The following is a 17289-nucleotide window of genomic DNA, read 5'->3' on the forward strand; positions in this document are numbered from 1 at the left end:
TCAGAGTACTGGGTTTAGTTTTTATGTTCCCTCAACACTCAGCACTCTTCAACTTCTTTATGCGCCTTCATTAAGCTCACATTAAACATTCGATCAAATGGGGAAATGTGAACCCTTTGGTCGGATGAAACCGCCCCTACTGTATGTAAGAGCAGATGTGCGGTGCTGCTATCCCTGTTGAACAGACAATCCCCCGTAGTGGGAATAAGATGTAGAAGTACACACAGAGTGCTCATTTGATGTTAAAGGGGGAGGGAAAGTATGACACAGTGGCATGTACAGGGCCTTTGTTGATGTTGTGGTGCCTCCCTGCCTGCCTGCCTGCCTGCCTGCCTGCCATTGCTGGTTTGCCTCTGAAGCTAAACAGGGTTGGTTCTGGTCGGGACCTGGATGGGAGACCAGATGCTGCTGGAAGTGGTGTTGGAGGGCCAGTAGGAGGCCCTCTTTCCTCTGGTCCCCCAAAAAACGTATATCCCAATACCCCAGGGAAGTGATTGGGGACATTGCCCTGTGTAGGGTGCTATCTTAAATAAAGACTCTCTGTGGTCACTAAAGAGCCCATGGTACTTATCGTAAGAGTAGGGGTGTTAACCCCGGTGTCCTGGCTAAATTCACAATCTGGACCTCATACCATCATGGCCACCTAATCATCCCTAGCTTCCAATTGGCTCATTCATCCCCCTCCTCTCCCCTGTAACTATTCCCCAGGTCATTGCCATAAATTGGATGTGTACAGTCAACTTATCTGGTAAAATAAGAGTTAACTAAAATACATTTGTTTTAAAGAGTAAGGAAGTGCAGGAAGCAGCCTCTAAGAAAGAGACAGGATACAAACCGGCACTGGTGGCATATTAATGGTCTATGAGCCATCCCACCCCTGGGTACCACAATGCCAGGTCCCCTGTGCCATCTGGTGGGTAACTTCTGTGTACACACACACACACACACACACACACACACACACACACACACACACACACACACACACACACACACACACACACACACACACACACACACACACACACACACACACACACACACACACACACACACACACACACAGAGAGAGAGAAGGAGAAAAATGGGTGCTGATGGCAGTTACATTACTCAGGCCTGAGAATCTGCTGTCTGAATTCTTTGTTCCTGTTTGAGTGGCACAACAGACGAGAACGATCAGTTTCACTCTCAGTGACAGTGACCACTGATCAAATCTCATTTTATTGGGTCAAATACACATCTTATTGTGGGTGTCACGAAATGCTTGTGGCAATATCTAACAATTTCCCAACAATACACACAAATCTAAAGTAAAGGAATGGAATTAATGTCCGCTTCTCGTCTCTAGCCTAGTCTGGCCATAGGCCTAGTCAGAAACATTTCACCTTCCAAGGACCCTTCCTCCTCATTTATGAGCTACAAGAAAAACCACATTGGGGTTTGAGGATCCAGGCTTTTATAGAAAGCCTTGCCTTCCTTTTATGAGTCAGAATAGCGGCCAGGCGTAAACATTGTTCTACAGAGCACTGGCAGCCTTTGAAGCCTGCTGGGTCTCTGGCTGAGTCACCTGATTAAAACGGACCAGTGAAACTATGACTACTACACATTCTAAACTTAACTCACGCTAATGACCCTAATTTGATGCGAAAGCCCCTTCAATACGCGTTGCATCCAAACTGAAGACGAAGGGCCCCTAAGCCCAACAAAGCAGCTGTTGCTTATTCAAACGCAATGAGATGTTTGACCTGTAAAAACACGTGCCTAGCTGACCCCAGAATGAACCCCTCAAACACCCCTTGTTCCACTTATTAACACTTCAAACTGACTACCAAACACAGTGTTTACCAGAACTCTGAAAACAGACAACTGTTACGACTGGGGTTGAAAAAAAGGCTAACTGACATTTCTGACTTGAGTGTGACAAGAGATTTAAGTATTAAGGGAAAGCATGTGGAGCTACTTTCCTTGCATGGATGAATGAATCAAATGGATGGATGAGACCCTAACAGCTGCTGTTTCCAGACTCCACATCTAGATTTGCTCCATTGGGAACCACTGGTTCGTTACACTCATCCTAGATCAATGGGGACCATGTGGACACTCATCCTAGATCAATGGGGACCATGTGGACACTCATCCTAGATCAATGGGGACCATGTGGACACTCATCCTAGATCAATGGGGACCATGTGGACTCCCAGCACCTTGGTCAAATGAGGAGGATTCTATTTAAAAAGACATGAACGAACAAGGGTGGAAATAAGATGTTTAGAAGTTGAATTATCTTGTGTAACGACGCGGTTGAGATCTGAATGCTGAAGGCTAGTTACGCTACACGGTCTCATAAGGGCCTGCATTGGTGGTGGTTATGATATGGGATAGCACCCGTGTCTGCGTGCCACATCTAACCTCTCTACTGCCATGTAGAATGAATGTGGGCTCATACAGAGACACGTAAATCAGTGATCTCTAGTGAAGATTGAGCACGAGCTACATCGTTCCACCCCACACGTGAGGTTTCAGGCTCGGCGGTAGACTGACGGTTTCCTGTTTGTCAGTGGAGACACAACGGAAGAGGCCTTAGGCGAGACAGCGAAAGAGACATCAATGAGAAATGTATCAACTCATATGCCACCTGAAGGCTATAAAAGTCAACATGTTTAAAAAGAAAGAAGAGAAAGAAGAGAAAGAAGAGAAAGAAGAGAAAGAAGAGAAAGAAGAGAAAGAAGAGAAAGAAGAGAAAGAAGAGAAAGAAGAGAAAGAAGAGAAAGAAGAGAAAGAAGAGAAAGAAGAGAAAGAAGAGAAAGAAGAGAAAAGCACTCCTGATTCATTTCAGATGACAGACAGCTACACGGACCATTTCAAGACCTTTGACAGGGAATTTGGGGGATTGTGTCAATCATGCCAGTTGACAGCGGTGTTGCACTAGTACTACTATGTAGCGTATCAAACCACAAACCATCTTAAAAAGCATAGCCACCACATTCCCCTCAAGGGTTGGAGTCAATTCCGATTCAGTCAGTAAACTGAAATTCAAATTCTCCTCGTTGGAAAGCAATCCCCTTACCCAACATGCACCCTGTGCCCACCCGGTGCTCCTGGCCAGCCTACATGGCGTTCCCAAAGGAATGTTCCCCCTCTCTCTCTCTCTCTCCGGGAATCTCTCCCACATCCCATTCGGATACAATCCGCCCAGTCTGCACCGGAGGATCCCTTACTGATTTACATGCAGCCATAACCAAACATTGTTCTGCTTTCATTCTGACATTCATAATATCAGACACATCCTGACCCAAATACAATATTCAAGGAGTGTAATTCATACTATGAATTTCATTCAAACCTGTTTGTGGAGTTATGAGACAATAGGTTGGTTGTTTGCGGAGAGATGTGCTTTTGGTTTGTTTTGGTTTCGATATATTAAATAATGCAATTTGGCAGAACCTTATTCAAAACGTGTTAACTGTCAGAACCTTTCCAATTTAAACCACAACCTCTTTAGTTGCCTTTCTGTTGTGCTTTTCTTCTTCTCCGTTCTTTGAGGCAAATCCAACCTTTGACGATACCAGAACTCCGGACACCACAGAGAAGGGAAACAGAACCAGAACCAACAGAACCACAGAGAAGGGAAACAGAACCAGAACCAACAGAACCACAGAACCAAACAGAACCAGAACCAGACAGAACCACAGAGAAGGGAAACAGAACCAGAACTAACAGAACCACAGAGAAGGGAAACAGAACCAGAACCAACAGAACCACAGAGAAGGAAACAGAACCAGAACCAACAGAACCACAGAGAAGGGAAACAGAACCAGAACTAACAGAACCACAGAGAAGGGAAACAGAACCAGAACCAACAGAACCACAGAGAAGGGAAACAGAACCAGAACTAACAGAACCACAGAGAAGGGAAACAGAACCAGAACCAACAGAACCACAGAGAAGGGAAACAGAACCAGAACCAACAGAACCACAGAGAAAACAGAACCAGAAACAGAACCAGAACCAACAGAACCACAGAGAAGGAAAACAGAACCAGAACCAACAGAACCAACAGAACCACAGAAGGGAAACAGAACCAGAACTAACAGAACCACAGAGAAGGGAAACAGAACCAGAACCAACAGAACCACAGAGAAGGGAAACAGAACCAGAACCAACAGAACCACAGAGAAGGGAAACATGGGTGAGCGAGACCATGACAATCATTCATCTCATGCACAACGAGTAACTTGGCCTGATGTTGGGCCACGCGGTTTGAATTGTGCGGTCAATGATTGAGCTGGTCCATCCGGGACTGGTCTGGTCCTCGTCTCTTCACAAGACAACGGGTCATAAAGAATGAGAACTCCAGCACCAGTCATCCAATCCAGTTTCAAGGTCTCTGGACTTCTGAGGAGATCACACCAGTTAAGCTGCTTCCTCATAATTGGTGCAACACACATTGTGACAGATCCTATTTGCATGGCTCAGATAAGAGACAGTCTTCTCTTCAACCCTTCTTCAACCCTTCTTCAACACTTTAGCACATGGATGCCAAGGATGTCATGCCTCTCCGTTTGGGCTTTGGGAGGAAGCCTCGGCATCCTCTGCTTCTTGGTCACACACCGTTACTGATCCACTTAACAACACGGTCTGCTCTTTTAAAGTCCCAGTACCTAGGGGGTGACCTTGTGTCCCAGTAGCCTGGTCCCAGATCTGTTTGTTCCGTCTTGCCAACTCCATTTGTGTCAATTGTCACACCAGGACTTGGAGTTGGCAAGACGGAACAAACAGATCTTTGATCAGGCTAGGGTCTCAGCCCAGCACCAACCAAATGGTCACCCCCCCCTCTCTCGCTCACTCCCTCCCTCTTCCCCCTCTTTTACAGGAGATGGAGCGATCGTTAAGTTTTATGCCTTCTGCTCTCTTGAGCGGATATGTGGATGGTAGGATTACACGGGGCAGTGTGGGAGAGGGCTGACGGACGGGCACGGCAGGATGGCACCGGATCCTACTATTGGACATAGAGCAATAGTGACTACTGCAATAAGAGCAACTCCTCCTCTGTATAGCTTACTGTACAAGACATGCATGCAAGAGGCATTCTAGAATACATAGAGTACAGTATTGTAAAGTCATTCTAGAATACATAGAGTACAGTCTTGTAAAGTCATTCTAGAATACATAGAGTACAGTCTTGTAAAGTCATTCTAGAATACATAGAGTACAGTCTTGTAAAGTCATTCTAGAATACATAAGAGTACAGTCTTGTAAAGTCATTCTAGAATACATAGAGTACAGTCTTGTAAAGTCATTCTAGAATACATAGAGTACAGTCTTGTAAAGTCATTCTAGAATACATAGAGTACAGTCTTGTAAAGTCATTCTAGAATACATAGAGTACAGTCTTGTAAAGTCATTCTAGAATACATAGAGTACAGTCTTGTAAAGTCATTCTAGAATACATAGAGTACAGTCTTGTAAAGTCATTCTAGAATACATAGAGTACAGTCTTGTAAAGTCATTCTAGAATACATAGAGTACAGTCTTGTAAAGTCATTCTAGAATACATAGAGTACAGTCTTGTAAAGTCATTTATAAAAGTTCAATCAGGAAGGCTGGTCTGAATGCTGGTTTAACTTCAAGCAGCATAACACAATTCACTCTGTTTCCCATTATTCGGCCATAGTGGGAATGAATACAAATATATCATCCTCAGCATAGCGTTTTGTTCTGCTCTTCCTATTAGCCATGTGTGGAATATCATTCACCTGCTTACCTTATAACCTATAAGTGTGGCACAATAATGCTCATTCCACATGTTTGCAAATTTAACCTACAGGCTCACTCTTGGGCAATTTAACCTACGAGCTGGGCTCACTCTTGGGCATTTTAACCTACGAGCTGGGCTCACTCTTGGGCAATTTAACCTACGAGCTGGGCTCACTCTTGGGCATTTTAACCTACGAGCTGGGCTCACTCTTGGGCATTTTAACCTACGAGCTGGGCTCACTCTTGGGCATTTTAACCTACGAGCTGGGCTCACTCTTGGGCATTTTAACCTACGAGCTGGGCTCACTCTTGGGCATTTTAACCTACGAGCTGGGCTCACTCTTGGGCATTTTAACCTACGAGCTGGGCTCACTCTTGGGCATTTTAACCTACGAGCTGGGCTCACTCTTGGGCAATTATCACTTTCCTCTCTCTCAACCAAGGGGTGTAAATCTTGGGATGCATTTATGCCAACTTACCAATGTTCTCTCAGTTCCTGTTTTTCAGCATCAGTTTGACAGCCATCCACCTCCTAGCTATAATAACCTCCAGGCCCATCATTGCAACTCCTTTCTGGGTTCCCGCTGCACAGCAGAGGGCTACCTGTCATCGGCATGTGGCTCGGAGACGAGGCCATACCCCAAACTATTTAATAAACACTCCATCCTCGGCTGTTGTGTCAGTGAGACCTGTACTTGATTGAACTCGGGTATGAAGAAACAATCCGATTGTAAAGGTCGGAGATTATCTGGTCACTCGTCCTGTTTGGTTAAACCCATGCTGGGTACCGTAAAAGTCCTCAAGCAGAAACAAAAGAGTGGAGAGCAATGCTGGATGCCCTGTTTCCCAAGAGGACCAAGTCAAGTGCTGGTGGTATGTACAGGATAAACAGGGTACACACGCCGTCCAACGTAAGGCTGACGTGCAGGTTCCGTCGACAACGCAGCAATAACAACTAACACAACATGAGAATAAAGTAAATGGCCCAGTAGAATAGAAGAAACATTTTAGCAGTGAGTTTAATACAGGAAGTGTGAACAGTGTGATTGAGATAAATGAGGTATTTTTTTTCGGTTGGTCAACAACTTGGGGGTCACTGGAAGGCTGGAACTGTCCGTTGAAGTGAGGCTAGGTACAGTAGGGGGACATGCGTAACTGCCCTGTAGTGGACATCCAAGAGGATATCCCACTCACTCAATCTCTCATCCGTCCTTTGAACCAAAGGGAACCAGCTGATTAAGGAGGTCAACGTGCCACTTTACTGCAATAACACCATAGCATGCGATACAGTGGGCTTGAAGAATAGAACGGTGGACAGCCCACACACACACACACACACACACACACACACACACACACACACACACACACACACACACACACAAGCACTCCCCCTGCCTCCTCACACACGCTTCAGATGGCGGTGGGTGACGAATGCTACTGGCTCACTTCATCTTTCACTACTGCCGTCGCTCGTCAAGCCCCCTGAGAATGTGACTTTTGGCCCCGCGCGGCCCAAAGCAGATGGTGTTAAAAGACAGCTTTCCACACGGGAACTTCTGGAACACAAAGATAATGACCTGCCCCCTTTACCCACCACAGAGACAGTGGCAGAGAGAGAGAGAGAGAGTGGGGGATGGAGAGAGAGAGAGAACATGAGGCAGGCTGTAAATACAGCGACAGAGTGAGAAATACGGAGAGAAGGAAACACAGTTGAGGATGATATAAGGGAGGAGAGAGAGGCCCACGCTACAAAGACAAGGTGAAAGACAGAGAGAGAGAGAGCAAGATGGAGTATATGAGAGAGGAGAGGAAGGCCCAGCATAGGTGTGGCCATTATTGTGTTGTTGAGTGCCATGACGGACACTGTGTGCGAACCAGCTGCTTTAAGTCATATACCTACCACAACAATATAAAACCCTCCAGGCCTCTGAGAAAAAGGGAAGAGAGACTGAAAGGAAGTCATTCAGAGCAGCATTATAGGGAACTGGGGGAACTGGTGTATGGCAGTCACACGACCACCAAGTATGAAGTGGGAAGTTGGGTGGTTGAAAAAAATATATTGGATCCTCGCTGAAAACTGTTACTCTTCCTTATGAGAGGAAAATGTAATTACGTTCAGAGTGGAGGCCTCAGACAATACGGTGCCCTGAGAAGATACGGTGGGGAATATCGTTCCGAGATATTTGTTTCATTTCGTGCCTGCGTGTGCTGCAATTAGCTACACATAAAAATGTTTCCAATTAGTTGTATTAGCCAGTTACCCCCTTTATATATTTCCACACATTGTGTTATTGGAAGATATGCAATTATGAGCCAAGAACAACCACAAGAACAAAGAAGTCAAATAAATGTTCCTTTGCGCATTAATAGGGGGCTTCAATAGACTTAAGAGAAAAGGGTTTACAGATGTCTGGGCATTAATCAAGTTGTTTTGCTCACATCTCCTGAGTAGTGTGTTCTACAGGGCCAGAAACATTGATCTAATTTCCCTGTTAACGACCTGAACGTGCTCCACTACGTGAGAGGGATCACACAACAGGGTTCAAACAGGCTGGTACCCTTCAGGCAGCACAAACAGAGGAGGTCAGCAAAGAGGACGTATGGGAATCAAAGGAAGAAGTCCTGTTACACCAGAGCTTGACCAAATACTCTCCGAATCCGATCTAGAGACAGCACTGAGAAATGAATGACGGCTGCAACGGCTGGCTAATCCCCACCGATGTTAGTTTAAACGCCAGGCAACGGTTACACGTAAACCCAGAAGCTATTCCTCTAACAATCATTCGGATTGATACTGTAAACGGAGTCAATAGATTGCAAGTATGTGTCGCTGACGAACACCACGCCAAGGAGGACCGTGCGTACGCCGTCACCCAGTACTGTCAATCATGATGGACGTCCTGTCATGTCGTCGTCGTCGTGACTCTGTGTAGCTGTCATACGGCCGACGGGCCCATAGCCGGCTGTGCACATGCTGCCACGGGCCCCTCGCCGGCACACCAACAACAACCATCACCTCTAACAGGAAGTGACACGTTTGCTGTTCCTCCCTGCTCACGTCCTCCCTTCCCCCGTCTCGTCCTCCTTCCATCCTCCTCTCATATACACTCTACAGTTAACCTCCCACTCTGGTAGATAGAGGACTAGAGGAGTCTGTCATTGGATGAGAAAAGGAAAGGCTACGTTTCGGGAACACGATTCGTTATGGTGTTTATGGCATAACAGGCCACAGATCCACCTCTTAAGAGCGCTCTACCTCCAGGATAGTCACCTGAACAGGGTCGGTCTCAGTAGGAAGAAAACACTTAAGAAATAGAGTGAAATGGGACAGATATTTGCTTTCCCGAAGTGTTTTGCTACAGAGTGCGACCCACGTTCAGTCCTGCCACCTGGCCTGCGAGCGGAATAGTAACTAAAGCATGAAACAAATGATGGACGCAGTAGCGAACAGCTACACTGTAATCACAATGCAACTACTCCCTTGTGGGCTAATGTGGCTAATTAGCGGTTGGTTTCTTGTGTTGATGGTTAATAACTGTAGGCCAGAGGCTGTAAACACGTTACAGCTACACTGTAATCACAATGTAACTACTAATGTAGCTAATTAGCGGTTGGTTTCTTGTGTTGATGGTTAATAACTGTAGGCCAGAGGCTGTAAACACGTTACAGCTACACTGTAATCACAATGTAACTACTAATGTAGCTAATTAGCGGTTGGTTTCTTGTGTTGATGGTTAATAACTGTAGCCCAGAGGCTGTAAACACGTTACAGCTACACTGTAATCACAATGTAACTACTAATGTAGCTAATTAGCGGTTGGTTTCTTGTGTTGATGGTTAATAACTGTAGCCCAGAGGCTGTAAACACGTTACAGCTACAATCACAATGTAACTACAATGTAGCTGTATGGTTATCACAATGTAACTACTAATGTAATCACAATGTAACTTTTCTGCTCTTTTGCACACCAATATCTCTACCTGTACATGACCATCTGATCATACTAATGTAGCTAATTAGCGGTTGGTTTCTTGTGTTGATGGTTAATAACTGTAGGCCAGAGGCTGTAAACACGTTACAGCTACACTGTAATCACAATGTAACTACTAATGTAGCTAATTAGCGGTTGGTTTCTTGTGTTGATGGTTAATAACTGTAGCCCAGAGGCTGTAAACACGTTACAGCTACACTGTAATCACAGTGTAACTACTAATGTAGCTAATTAGCGGTTGGTTTCTTGTGTTGATGGTTAATAACTGTAGCCCAGAGGCTGTAAACACTACACTGTTACAGCTACACTGTAATCACAATGTAACTACTAATGTAGCTAATTAGCGGTTGGTTTCTTGTGTTGATGGTTAATAACTGTAGGCCAGAGGCTGTAAACACGTTACAGCTACACTGTAATCACAATGTAACTACTAATGTAGCTAATTAGCGGTTGGTTTCTTGTGTTGATGGTTAATAACTGTAGCCCAGAGGCTGTAAACACGTTACAGCTACACTGTAATCACAATGTAACTACTAATGTAGCTAATTAGCGGTTGGTTTCTTGTGTTGATGGTTAATAACTGTAGCCCAGAGGCTGTAAACACGTTACAGCTACACTGTAATCACAATGTAACTACTAATGTAGCTAATTAGCGGTTGGTTTCTTGTGTTGATGGTTAATAACTGTAGCCCAGAGGCTGTAAACACGTTACAGCTACACTGTAATCACAATGTAACTACTAATGTAGCTAATTAGCGGTTGGTTTCTTGTGTTGATGGTTAATAACTGTAGCCCAGAGGCTGTAAACACGTTACAGCTTAATATACTTTAATATAACGTCAGTGTCTGTTACTCTAAAGCGGTGGTGAACTAATGAATGATGGACTAAACACCTGTAACAGGGTTGGTTATGTTTCCTCTTGACACCGCAGAAATATGTAGTCATTGTTTACGTATTCCTATTGGTTGGTTGAATTTACATATCAAATGAGGTGTTATGACATTGGTCAGGGAGAGATCGTGAACGTAAATTCTTCCCGGTAGTGACACGCAAGCGGTAGGTCAAGTTCTGGAATACTATATTTTAAATGTTATATTTACAATGTGTACGAGTTCATTATGTACATATCCTGATGTGTATATACACCGAGTTTAGAAAACATTAAGAGCACCAGCTCCTTCCATGACATAGACTGACCAGGTGAAAGCTATGACCCCTTATTGATGTCACACAAATCCACATCAAATCAGCGTAGACGAAGACAGGTTAAAGAAGGATTTTGATTCATGGATTGTGTGTGTGTGCGCCATTCAGAGGGTGAACGGGCAAGACAGAAATAACGTAAGTGCCTTTGTACAGGGTTTGGTATCACTGGTTTGTGTCAAGAACTGCAACGCTGCTGGGTTTCTCACACTCAAACAGTTTCCCGTGTGTATCAAGAATGGTCGACCACCCAAAGGACATCCAGCCATCTTGACAAGTTTGGGAAGCATTGGAGTCAACATGGGCCAGAATCCTTGTGGAACACTTTCGACACCTTGTAGAGTCCATGCCTCCGACGAATTGAGGCTGTTCTGAGGGCAAAAAGGGTGCAACTCAATATTCCTAACGTGTGGTGTACTCAGTGCATACGTGTACGTTACCTGTTCGATACTGGCCGGAAGTGAGGGATGTGCTTTCGTATGTTATTGCTTGTAAGAGTGAGTTAGCTCGCTCGAGAAAGGCCCCTGCTAATTCACAGTTATTTCCATGCCAAGCGCGGAATCACGAATCTACAGCCATCAACATACTGTTGTCCTGCACATCTAATGTGCTTCCTTGTGTCCAACGTCAGAATAAACACCAATCGACTGGGGCCGCCGGCTGGACAGTCCTTTCTTTAAAAACACAAAACGCAAGAGAGATAGAAGTACAGTCACATCTGTTACACTGGTGCTGAGACCACTTTTCTTGTCGTCGCTGCATAGCTGTTGTCCACACACACACACACACACACACACACACACACACACACACACACACACACTGCAGTTTAAGCTAACAGTATCCCTCCTTGGTCGTATAGGGATACAGTGTGGCGGACACTCCGAGGCAAGGACATCTAGAACATCTGACGTGTACTATGGTGTGACGACTGGAGCAGAAAGCTACACTGCTGCGTCTTGTTCTACTGTCTTCAACGGTCGCTGTCTATTGGTGGATTGTGTACAATTACAACCTGTCGAACGCTGGGTAAAATGGAGGTCGTGTGGCCAAGAACTACTGCAACTAGAAGCCATATGGCTGATATATTCAACAGCGGAAACAGGGAACGGAACATGGTCAGTCACATAAGACGGGGCACAAACGTGGTTCTTTCTTGAGAGGCAGGTGAAGCGGAGGGGCTGGGGCTGGGGGTGGGTTGGGGGTGGGTTGGGGGCTGGGGGTGGGTTGGGGGTGGGTTGCAAAGGAATGGGCCGCTCTTCCATTGAAGAAAGTCTCATGCAGAAAATGTGGCCTGACGCTTCGCCTCGAACTTGCAACAGCAACCCAGAGAGCAGATGCATGGGGTTGCCAAAATTAAATCATACTTACTAATCCACTGCAATTGATCAAAGTCAAGCCAGAACATTCGACACAGGGAGCAATTAGAACTAACATGATTGGTCAATAAATACTCCCCACCCATTTAAGCAGATTGATTATTCAAGCTGAATGGGGCCGAGCACAAAGGAAAGAGGGGGTAGAGAGAGGGGGATAGGAAACAGATAGAGAGAGGGGGGTAACCTAAAAGAGAGGGAGCAGTAAACCCCCCAAACTCTCCCAGAGAGCACAATGGAACAAGAGAAAGACCGATAGAAAAAAAAAAGGTCTGGTCTGAATATTATTATGACACCGTTCCAATCCCTGATAAATACAGCTGTCACACACACTACACGGTTCAGCTCCAAAACCCCATCCAGACAGGACACACACATACAGACTGAACAACCCCACCAGCCCTCTCTTTCCTTTCTATCACTCCTCCAGCCTCTCTACAATAGGAAATTACACACACAAATCAGAGAAACAAGAAGCCGTAGCATGTTATGAATGAACAGAAAACCAGAGACACTCACCCTAGCCTCTCTCTCTTCCCTCTCAGCCACCCTGATCTCTGCTCCAGCTGGGCAGGCTCTGCTGCTGCTCCCAGGCCCCGCCCCCACAGCCTGGACACATGACCCACCACTCTACACCCAAGCAGGCCAGCCAGGCGGCCAGCAGCAGGCATGCCACACCCCTCATTCAGGGAGAGTTGAATGGGGAGCATTGTGAATGTGCTGGACACGTGTGTGTGTGTGTGTGTGTGTGTGTGTGTGTGTGTGTGTGTGTGTGTGTGTGTGTGTGTGTGTGTGTGTGTGTGGGGGGGGCAGTTGGAAATGGGAGGAAAGGAGTGTGTTATAAGAGTGCATATGTTTAAGGAATGGAGAGAAAAGGGTGTATGTGTTTGACAGGAAAAGGAAAGATTAAAGAACATGTGACAGTTTGCACGTGCTTCAAAAGGAGAAAAAAAATGTGTAACAAATGTGTATTCAGTGAAAGAGAGTATGTGTGTTGATGTCCATCTGTCCCTTCCCTCCCAATGCTCAGCGCAGTGTCTCTCCCTGTATGTGAGTGTGTGTGTATGCACACTGTGTGTGTACTGTGAGGAGGCCACTGGCTCTTTTCCTCCTGGGTTAAAATGAGTCTCCATCCATCACATTAATGCCTGCCTCATACAGCCCCATGACTAAAGGAATATGTCCCAGATAACAAATGAATACCATCCCACAGTCATCAGACTCCGCATGAAACATTCTATGGGAAACAGCTCTGTCGACTGTAATTCAAAACATTAGGAACTGTATAAGAGTACAATGTGTGACTTCCTTTTGGTCTCATACGTTCACTTGTTGCCTGCAATAACTGCGGAGCTTGGTCTTCATCATGTCTACATACAGTGAAATACATTAGCGTGGTATTTTCCTTGGGTTTCCTAGCTGCAATCACTTGCTACGTGGGCCTATCCATGCAACATCTGTGGAATTGTGTCTATCATAAATCTGTATTCACACTTATGAAAATCACAATCCTTTCAATGCCGAAACACTCTTCCTTCTTATCCGATTACTGGAATTAAGAGAGAAATGTGTTTTATCACAAGCGGGTGGAAAGATGGGAAGAGAAACATCTCAGTACTGCACTTTTACCTAAACAAGCGTTTCCCCCCCACATTTGCAAGCTGATGAGAGGGCCCAAGAGACGTTTTCTCATATTCAGCACAAACGCTTCCTTCCTGTCATAGTTTCAGTGGTTTGTGTATGTATTGGACCAAAATGGTTTGTGCACCTGGCCCTATAGGCATCCGGTCTCAGTGAGAGATAGATATGAGCGAGCAGGTCGTCTTCTCCTGAACTAATACAGATCATCACCCGCAGGCTCGTCGGGTTGAGGCTCTATTTGGAATACATCGGTAGCGTGTCTGTTTATTCTCCCCCCCCCAAAAAAAACCTTCATATTGAAGCCAGGCAAGCTGCATGTGGTTTCTGATTCAATGTAGGGCAGGTTATGCAGTATGCCCTGCATTGTCCATGATTTGTTCATCTGCAGCATAAAACACTGCAGCACAAACGTTGTTTGTTTGTTGCTCTCCCTCGTCTTGGGAGAACCCAGAGATCAACTGGGACTGAATCAATGACCGCCATACATTTAGCTGGTCCTGTGGAATAGCAGCTAGTTCGGAAGGATCACCCTTGTCACAATGAGCGAATTCTAAATTGAAACTCAAGCTTTGCTCATTGACTGAGTCTATTTCAGTGCTCCAAATGGTCGCAAAATGACTAAGTCGCCGGCCCATAGAAATAGAAGTCCTAGAACAGGCATCCTCCGATTACTACTGTACGCTCATGACCATAGCAACTGATCCGAGTCCAGCCCTTCAGCCCTTTAGCTAATAGACCTCAGAAGACTTTTTTGGCAAAGAGAAGTCTGTGGGTGAGAGATCACATTCAGACTTCCTTCCTTATCTTGATTGCATGCCACGATAACGAGATGAGACCCTGGAGCCACGTCCTTGTTTTGCAGTTGCAAACAAACATTTGAATTATTGTGCCAGAACCTTATTAAATGACCCAGTTCTTAGGCGGCTGTTGCTCTGTTGGCTGAACGTCTCGCCAGAGCTTTGTTTGTCATTCTGTTTGTTTTGTCATTTACCCCACTGCTGGAGGCCATTTTGAGGCCAGCTTCGTATAATCACATCAAACTGTGTGGGCCGAACAGGCAACTGGAGACCCATGCAGGCACAACCCCAGAGGGGAGCTCTCTGATTGGACTAGAGGTCAGATCTCATTGGAGGAGGCCCACACAGTGATTAGAACACATGGAGCTGATTAACCAAGTCACCTCAATGACTCAGCAGAGAGAGTGACTCACACAGACATACAGCCTCCCACCCAGAGAGATGGAAGAAGGGATGAAGAAGGGATAAAGAAGGACAGCGGAGGAGGAGAGAGAGAACATCTGGCCAAGCTTATCTGGGAAGGAGAGAAACAAGCGACTTCCTGTTGAGCTGTAGCCGAGGCTGCTCTGCTCCCCTGTGGTGCAGATGGAGACAGCATGTGAGGATGCATGCAACCAGATGAAAACATCTGAGGCCCTGGGAGCATCTCTCTAGTCCAAAGGGGCTTCCTCTCCTCGTCTCCTTCTCGTCGTCCACACTCATCTGAGGGAACCGGATAAGTGATGGCAAATTCCCACCAGGATTAGATCAGTGCAGGTGAAGGAAAGCAGACGGAGAGAGGTAGCTCCTTTACACTATTGAGATGAACCCATAATCTCGTGGCACCACATGGGAGACATGGTATAGACAGAAAAAGGCCCGTTTTAGAGTTAGGGACCGACTTCTGACTGTGTGACCAGACCAGGATAAACTCTGACCTTAGTCACATGGTCAGGAAAACCCCCCAGCCCTACTTGCTCTTCTCTCTCCACCCTGAAGACATGACGTTTGTGCAGTCCATTTCTAATCCTCCACATATACACACTGTACTACTCCCTCGGGGACTGTGCTGTGCTCCAGCAACGCTACACGATCCCTCCAACTCCTGACTCATCGCAGACCTCCGCTTCTATGTTGCTCTTCAAGGTTACAATAAACCTGGCCTAGTTTGCTTTCATCTGCACTTTTCTGCACTCGAGGCACACACACGCACGCACACACACACACACGCACACACACACTACCTCTCTTTTGAAAGACCCATGCGCCTGTTGTTTGAACAGCGGCCGCAAAGTAGATTAACTGTCGGAATTTGTGGTCAGAGGTTTGTTTTAGCCAAGGTGTTTATCTAATGGATTGTTTCCTCTCAGTTTTACAGTGACACTTCCCAACTGTGTTACATAACAGAGCCAAATAACTCCCAGATATATACATACACCTTAGCCAAATACATTTAAACTCAGTTTTTCACAATTCCTGACATTTAATCCTAGTAAATATTCCCTGTTTTAGGTCAGTTAGGATCACCACTTTATTTTAAGAAGGTGAAATGTCAGAATAATAGTAGAGAGAATTATTTATTTCAGCTTTTATTTCTTTCATCACATTCCAAGTAGGTCAGAAGTTTACATACACTCAATTAGTATTTGGTAGCATTGCCTTTAAATTGTTTAACATGGGTCAAACGTTTCGGGTAGCCTTCCACAAGCTTCCCACAATAAGTTGGGTGAATTTTGGCCCATTCCTCCTGACAGAGCTGGTGTAACGGAGTCAGGTTTGTAGGCCTCCTTGCTCGCACATGCTTTTTCAGTTCTGCCCACAAATGTCTATAGGATTGAGGTCAGGGCTTTGTGATGGCCATTCCAATACCTTGACTTTGTTGTCCTTAAGACATTTTGCAACAACTTTGAAAATATGCTTGGGGTCATTGTCCATTTGGAAGACCCATTTGTGACCAAGCTTTAACTTCCTGACTGATGTCTTGAGATGTTGCTTCAATATATCCACATAATTTTCCTACCTCATGAAGCCATCTATTTTGTGAAGTGCACCAGTCCCTCCTGCAGCAAAGCACCCCCACAACATGATGCTGCCACCCCCGTGCTTCACGGTTGGGATGGTGTTCTTCGGCTTGCAAGCCTCCCTCTTTCCTCCAAACATAACGATGGTCATTGCGGTCAAACAGTTCTGTTTTTGTTTCATCAGACCAGAGGACATTTCTCCAAAAATGTACGATATTTGTCCCCATGTGCAGTTGCAAACCGTAGTCTGGCTATTTTAATGGTGGTTCTGGGGTAGTGGCTTCTTCCTTGCTGAGCGGCCTTTCAGGTTATGTCGATATAGGACTTGTTTTACTGTGGATATAGAAACTTTTGTACCTGACGGCGGGTATGACGGCTGTGTGGTCCCATGGTGTTTATACTTGCATACTATTGTTTGTACAGATGAATGTGGTACCTTCAGGCATTTGGAAATTGCTCCCAAGGATGAACCAGAATTGTGGAGGTCTTGGCTGATTTCTTTTGATTTTCCCATGATGT

At 45.5% G+C, this 17289-nt stretch overlaps 1 protein-coding gene across 5 annotated transcripts in view; it reads right to left on the reverse strand.

Moving 5' to 3' along the window:
• LOC112230290 (septin-9-like) overlaps positions 1 to 17289 on the reverse strand; it is an 84109-nt gene that overhangs the window by 16980 nt on the left and 49840 nt on the right. Inside the window, exon 1 of one of the 5 annotated variants that reach the window (XM_042310831.1) lies at positions 12852 to 12984. The exons of the other annotated variants lie outside the window; for them this stretch is intronic. The gene's annotated coding sequence lies outside the window, so the exon portion shown is untranslated. Of the gene's footprint in view, positions 1 to 12851; positions 12985 to 17289 lie in introns of those variants that run through there. 5 annotated transcript variants of the gene reach the window in all.

This window comes from Oncorhynchus tshawytscha, linkage group LG32 (assembly GCF_018296145.1).
Source record: "Oncorhynchus tshawytscha isolate Ot180627B linkage group LG32, Otsh_v2.0, whole genome shotgun sequence".
NCBI classification, from domain to species: domain Eukaryota; kingdom Metazoa; phylum Chordata; class Actinopteri; order Salmoniformes; family Salmonidae; genus Oncorhynchus; species Oncorhynchus tshawytscha.